The 6,000-nt window shown below is 38.1% G+C and overlaps 1 protein-coding gene across 1 annotated transcript in view; it reads right to left on the reverse strand.

The window, feature by feature from the left end:
* The window catches only part of LOC136856743 (fatty acyl-CoA reductase 1), a 193,810-nt gene extending 189,174 nt beyond the window's left edge, over positions 1-4,636 (reverse strand). Inside the window, exon 1 of the mRNA XM_067134825.2 lies at positions 4,540-4,636. The gene's annotated coding sequence lies outside the window, so the exon portion shown is untranslated. The remainder of the gene's footprint in view (positions 1-4,539) is intronic.
* Between the last annotated feature and the right edge of the window lie 1,364 nt (positions 4,637-6,000).

Below are 6,000 nucleotides of genomic sequence, written 5' to 3' on the forward strand. Positions count from 1 at the left end.
ACAGTAGAAGCGATACGTATGTAATTATTTTGAGCGAACTCTTGGAACCCGAAGCTGGTTGACTTTGTCAACCGCGCGCCTGGTCATGTAAGTAAAATTTATTTCTTTAAAATTTCCTTTCCTCTGTACTTTTCGGGTAATTAGGCAAAGTCAGGCGTAATTACATGTAGTATATTTCTATTTTAGGTTTCGTTTTATCAATAATGAAGACATACCTGACATTTTGAGCCAGTTGTCCGATGAAATAGAGGACTCTGCCACAGATTTTTTGGATGGGGAGGAGGAAATTCTAAACGTATCGGATCAGGATCATAACAGTAATACGGAGCAGGAGGCTAAATTGGACAGTGAGATCGGGTGAGATGGAGGAACAATTTGGTCCATGACGGACTTTTCAAAACTTACTTCGAGGGTAAAATCAATGAATATTGTAAAAATACTGCCAGCACCGGAAGAGGAGGTGAGGAACGTATCAACAGAAATTGACCGTTTCATGCAGTTGAATAAACTCTGAGATGGTCGATAAACTATTATACTGGACTAATTTGTACATTTCTAGAAAGCGGGACAAAATGAATTACAGCCATAAGCGCGATGCTAAATGCGCGAACTGCAGTGAAATTATGGCATTGCTTGGGGGATAAGGTGTGAAAGATTTGTTGGACATGGCAACAAAGTTTATTTTTGATCCAGTCATCTTTTTTGCTATTTTATCTGATCATTTCATTGTATAATTGTGCAAATATTAAAATATGACCATTATTTTAATTTAATTATGTATTTACTGCTTAACTTATTTTAAATAGGTGCAGTATTCATGTCCCTATCAGAATTAGTTCACATGTTCATGATTATCCATTTTAAGTACATTCAGTTTAATCACTAATACAAGTTTTTAATTTTATTTGGAGAATAACATTGAAACAAAAGATAAAACGCAGTTATCATAGCACCCTGACTACTTTACCGTCGCTTTCCATCATGGATTCTGCTGCAGGACTCTTGTGGAACGTTTTGCTGACAGCGGCTACCTTCCCAGAGGTTCGGTCAAAACTTCTCCTGCTTTCTTCCACAACCCTAAATGACACCACCAGGAGAAAGCCACACTTCTCCAACTCGGTGATTGCTCCCGGCAGCTTGTTGAAGTTTGAAGATGCTCCCGTTTATGCAGGGGGATATTAGCTCCAACCATTGCAGTGCACAGGTCTATAAAAAATTGTTGTTTGTCGCTGTGTACAATGGACAGGTAGGAAAGCTGCGATGACACAGCTTTCAGTACTCATGTCAAATGCATCGCAGTATTTCTATGTTCATCAATATGGTATTTTTTCACATTTTGTTCTGAGAAATAATGAAATTGATTTAAATTACAATGTTCCTATATCTTAAATCTCTCCAGGTGGGCTAATTGGCAATAATGCTTAGTATAATCATACATTAGTTTCATAAGAAAAAAGAGACTATTAGAGGTGATGTTTCTAGAAGTATAAAACTTTAAAGTAGGATCAAGAGAATTCGTAATTTACATGGAAATATGCCCTCAAAAATGTTTAGTTATAATTTGACAGTTTCCTGTCGAGTTCACCGGGTGAAAAAATAATAAAAATGACGTGAAACTATACCTGAGTAGCGTAGAGGAGAGATACTTCATATATGATTGCCAGGGACTCGCCAAGCTGCCCCTAACAGTATTCTTACTTACCCAGAGAAGAATTAAAATGGAGGCACTATAAATCTCAGATTTGTGAACATTTTACATGTTGCTATTCGCCGACTTCGGTTAGCCGGATCAGCTGTCATGAAGACTATTTTCTGTTGCCTGCAATAGATCCTGCATCATTTGTGCCCACAAGGCTGCCACCCTCGTTGAAAATTAGAAAACTGCGTGATTTGAAATTGTCGTGGCATGCGCCCATAATCTTACTTTTTGTCACAATTTAGCAAGACTCTAGATGGGATGCTAGAGCTTACGCACCCCAGACTCTCTTTGCTTGCACCCCCCTCCAGCACAACGGTTACTAACCGGACCTCACCAATCCAGAAGAACGGTCTTTTCACTGGCCTGATCTTGTAAAGATAGTCTTTGCAGTTTTGTAAAACATGCTGTGACATTGTCCAAGCCGTGCCATCCTGTATGTCTAGTCTCTGTGACAATGTCCCAGCGTCCACCACATTCGATCTTCACCCTATGTTTCGCTAAGGCTTAGCGGAAGCGCAATAGAGTTCACTATAACCTACACATAGCGCCGGTGAAAGTTACTCATGATTTAAAAGAATTAAATTTCAGTTGTAGTCCGCTTCTGTGGTGTAGTAGTTAGCATGGTTAATCGCCACCCACGGAGGCCCGGGTTCTATTCCCGCCTCTGCCACGAAATTTGAAAAGTGGCACGTAGGCTGGAACGGAGTCCACTCGGCCTTGGGAGGTCAACTGTGTACAGGTGGGTTCGATTCCTACCTCAGCCATTCTCAAAGTGGTTTTCCGTGGTTTCCCACTTCTCCTCCCGAGAAATGCCAGGATGTTACCTACGATAACTTAAGGACGCGGCCACTTCCTTCCCTCTTCTTTGCCTGTCCCTTCCAATCTTCCCATGCATTCACAAGGTCCGTGTTCAGCATAGGTGAGGCTGTCTGGGTGACGTACTAGTCCTTCTCCCCAATTGTATCCCCCACCCAAAGTCTCACGCTCCAGGACACTGCCCTTGAGACTAGAGGTGGGATCCATGGCTGAGTCCGAGGGAAACCCTACTCTGGAGGATAAACAGATTAAGAAAGAAAGAAAGAAAAATAAAGAAAATATTTGTTGTAAATTTCTATTTTCACAGGAAATGAATCAGTGTTCAAAATACCGATTTTTAATTTTCATACACTCTGTGACAAAAGACCACCGACATTCTAACTCCTAGTTCAGTAATTAAATTATTTAAATTTTAAATTTAAATTTTAGCAATATAAATTATTGAAAGTTCACGACTAATATAGCATTGCAACAAAACAACTTTCCACAATACGTAATTTAATATTCCTATAAATGCTACAATAAAATGCGATCATAGTTCAGTCACAAAAAAAGGATAAAAGGAACAAACGAACTTACTACAGCAAGCTTGGCAGAAGACTACCCTTTCATCCGTAGTGAAATTGGGATCACCTGTGGTCCACCGCTTCAGCCTGTAGGTCTTCGACGATTTTTCTTTGCAAATGACAATTTTTTTGCGTCACGCCGACACAGATAGGTCTTATGATGACAATGGGATGGGAAATGCCTAATAGTGGGAAGGAAGTGACCGTGGCATTAATGAAGGTACATCCCCTGCATTTGCCTGGTGTGAAAATGGGGAACCAGGGAAAAACATCGTCAGGGCTGCCGACAGTGGGGCTCGAACCCACTACCTCCCGGATGCAAGCTCACAGCTGCGCGGCCCTAAGCGCACAGCCAACTCGCTTGGTGATTTTTCTTTGGGCATTGCCACAGACACACTTCTTCTTCACAATAAATCACAACACGTTCTGAAGGTAAAGCGTACGCGTACAACAGTTCACATCGAGAAGGAGGTATAAGGGATATGGGTTATGCACCGTAGTTCGACGTTGTCAAATTGTTCCTTGTTTCTCATGACGGAAATTTCCCAAGAACGATTTCTGGTGACTTCTGAGAATTCCCATTTTTGTTAACGGGGTAAACAGATCATAAGAAATGAGAAGATAATTCTGTCGAGCACATCAGTTACTGGAAGAAAATCGGCTTCTTTAAAATAGATTAAAAAGGCATCAAATAGGCAAATATACTCAAAGTAGGCACAAACCCCTGAAATAGGCATTTATAGGCACAATAAAACAAATGTAATCTAGCTTAATGGACCCTAAAACGGATTTATATATCAAAAGCCTATGTTTCTGAACACAGGAATAAAATAGGCAAATAGGCAAATTCCCGTCTCTATTAATAACGTACCTGTCATTCTGAACCCCTTTCTATTTGTCAGTTTTGTTTCACTGCTGTTTGATTGTATGTCGGTGACCCCTTCCCCTTGTTAACCACAATCTCTAAAGAGGAGCAACCTGTCCAATATCTACTAGAAAATAATGAAGTTTGGTTGGTGAGTTTTCTACTGTCAATGTGAGATGGAAACCTCAAGGGTGAATTTACCTTTATTTTTAAAGTTATCAGGTTCTGAATACTCTGGTTTTAAATATTATTTATACAATATACCATATTCTGTTGTTATTTCAAGTACTTGATTATTACTGTTTTCTGGAAGGCACATGGTTTGACTGTGCCTAGGGGTGCAGAAACACTAAATTTGCCACTATTTATACCTATTCTGCACTTTTTAAAAGTATTAACTTTTTATATCTGAAATGAAAATAACCAACACACTTGAATATTATCCAATATATAATTACTGTATTTAATAGTAATCTCTCTTCCAACCTATTACAGTGAAAATGTCAGCAAATCACAGGCTGCATTTTATAATATACTACAATAGAGTAATTATTCAAGTATGATATTTGGTTAAGAAACATATATCAACTTACTGGATACAACAGAATGTTCTCACTGGCTTCTTCTACCTCACTGCAATGGCAATGAACTCAACAGAGACAGTAAAAGACACAGGAAATGATAATTAAGAAAATCCACAGTCATTAAAATTGCTTAAAAAAAAATTTGTTTAGAGGACATTTGCATATGTACATAAGAAGTTCCTGTGTGAGTTCAGATCACAACCAATCATTGTATGCTAATCACTGAAAATACACATGTTTATTCTACCAGCAATTCTCATGTAGCAATAAATTATTTGTGAAATGGAAAATTATATATTCTCATTCATTATATCCTGTACTTCTATAAGTATAGTACGCAAACCTTTTCTTGAGCCCTAAGCTCCATAGTGCTGAATGGGAACTAGGGCTCAAGAAAAGGTTCACGTGCTATATTGAACACCTACAATAACAGTTATGCCTGATAACTGACATTTTATTATTAAATCTGCAATGTGTGTTAATAATAATAATAATAATAATAATAATAATAATAATAATAATAATAATAATAATAATAATAGATAAATCGATAAATCAAAAAGATCCGCATCCCTTATAGAAATTGCTTGTCCAAACACCTCCAATCTGCAAACAACAATAGCCACAAAGATATCAAAATACACAGAACTGGCAATAGAAATACGTCTGTGGAAACTAGAATCAGTCACCACAGTTCCAATAGTAATATCATGTACCGGTGTTTCCAAAATGCTTGCACAGCTCTCTGGCCACATTAAACCTGCATCATCACACATACGTAGAACTACAGAGAGCCACCCTCCTGAGCACCTGCCACATTGTGAGAAAGTTCTTAGGAATGAATATTCCTCTGACTTAAAGCCAAACAGCATGAAGTTCCAGGCCGCAGTTCCAGTAATACTGAAGAACAGATTCCCAAAACGGGGAGATAAGAAGTTGTCTGAAGTTGTTTGTATTTATTGTATAAATGTATATGTTGTAATTATTTCTGTTGCAAATATTTGTAGATATATGCACCTGTAGTTTCATAATCAAGAGGGTGACTCCTTGCTTAGGCCGAGTCAGCCCATTATGTTACCGGCACAAGCCGAGCCTTCCTAAATTGATACAAATAATAATAATAATAATAATAATAATAATAATAATAATAATAATAATAATAATAATAATAATAATAATAATAATAATTATATATATTTTTTTACGAGGGAAGTGTGAGGGTCCGCACTCCACAAGTGTGTGAGATTCCTACTCACTAAAACCCACACACCCTTTTCCCATGACGTATATCTCCGCCCCGGAACCGCTCTCGCATTACTTCAGGGCGGTGTCGTGCTAAATAATAATAATAATAATAATAATAATAATAATAATAATAATAATATGGGCTCACTCCTTGATTGAGCACTGCAGCCTTCAGTTCACAGGGTCCTCGGTTCAATTCTCAACTAGGTTGAGAATTTTAGCATC

The sequence above is a fragment of the Anabrus simplex genome, chromosome 1 (assembly GCF_040414725.1).
Source record: "Anabrus simplex isolate iqAnaSimp1 chromosome 1, ASM4041472v1, whole genome shotgun sequence".
NCBI classification, from domain to species: domain Eukaryota; kingdom Metazoa; phylum Arthropoda; class Insecta; order Orthoptera; family Tettigoniidae; genus Anabrus; species Anabrus simplex.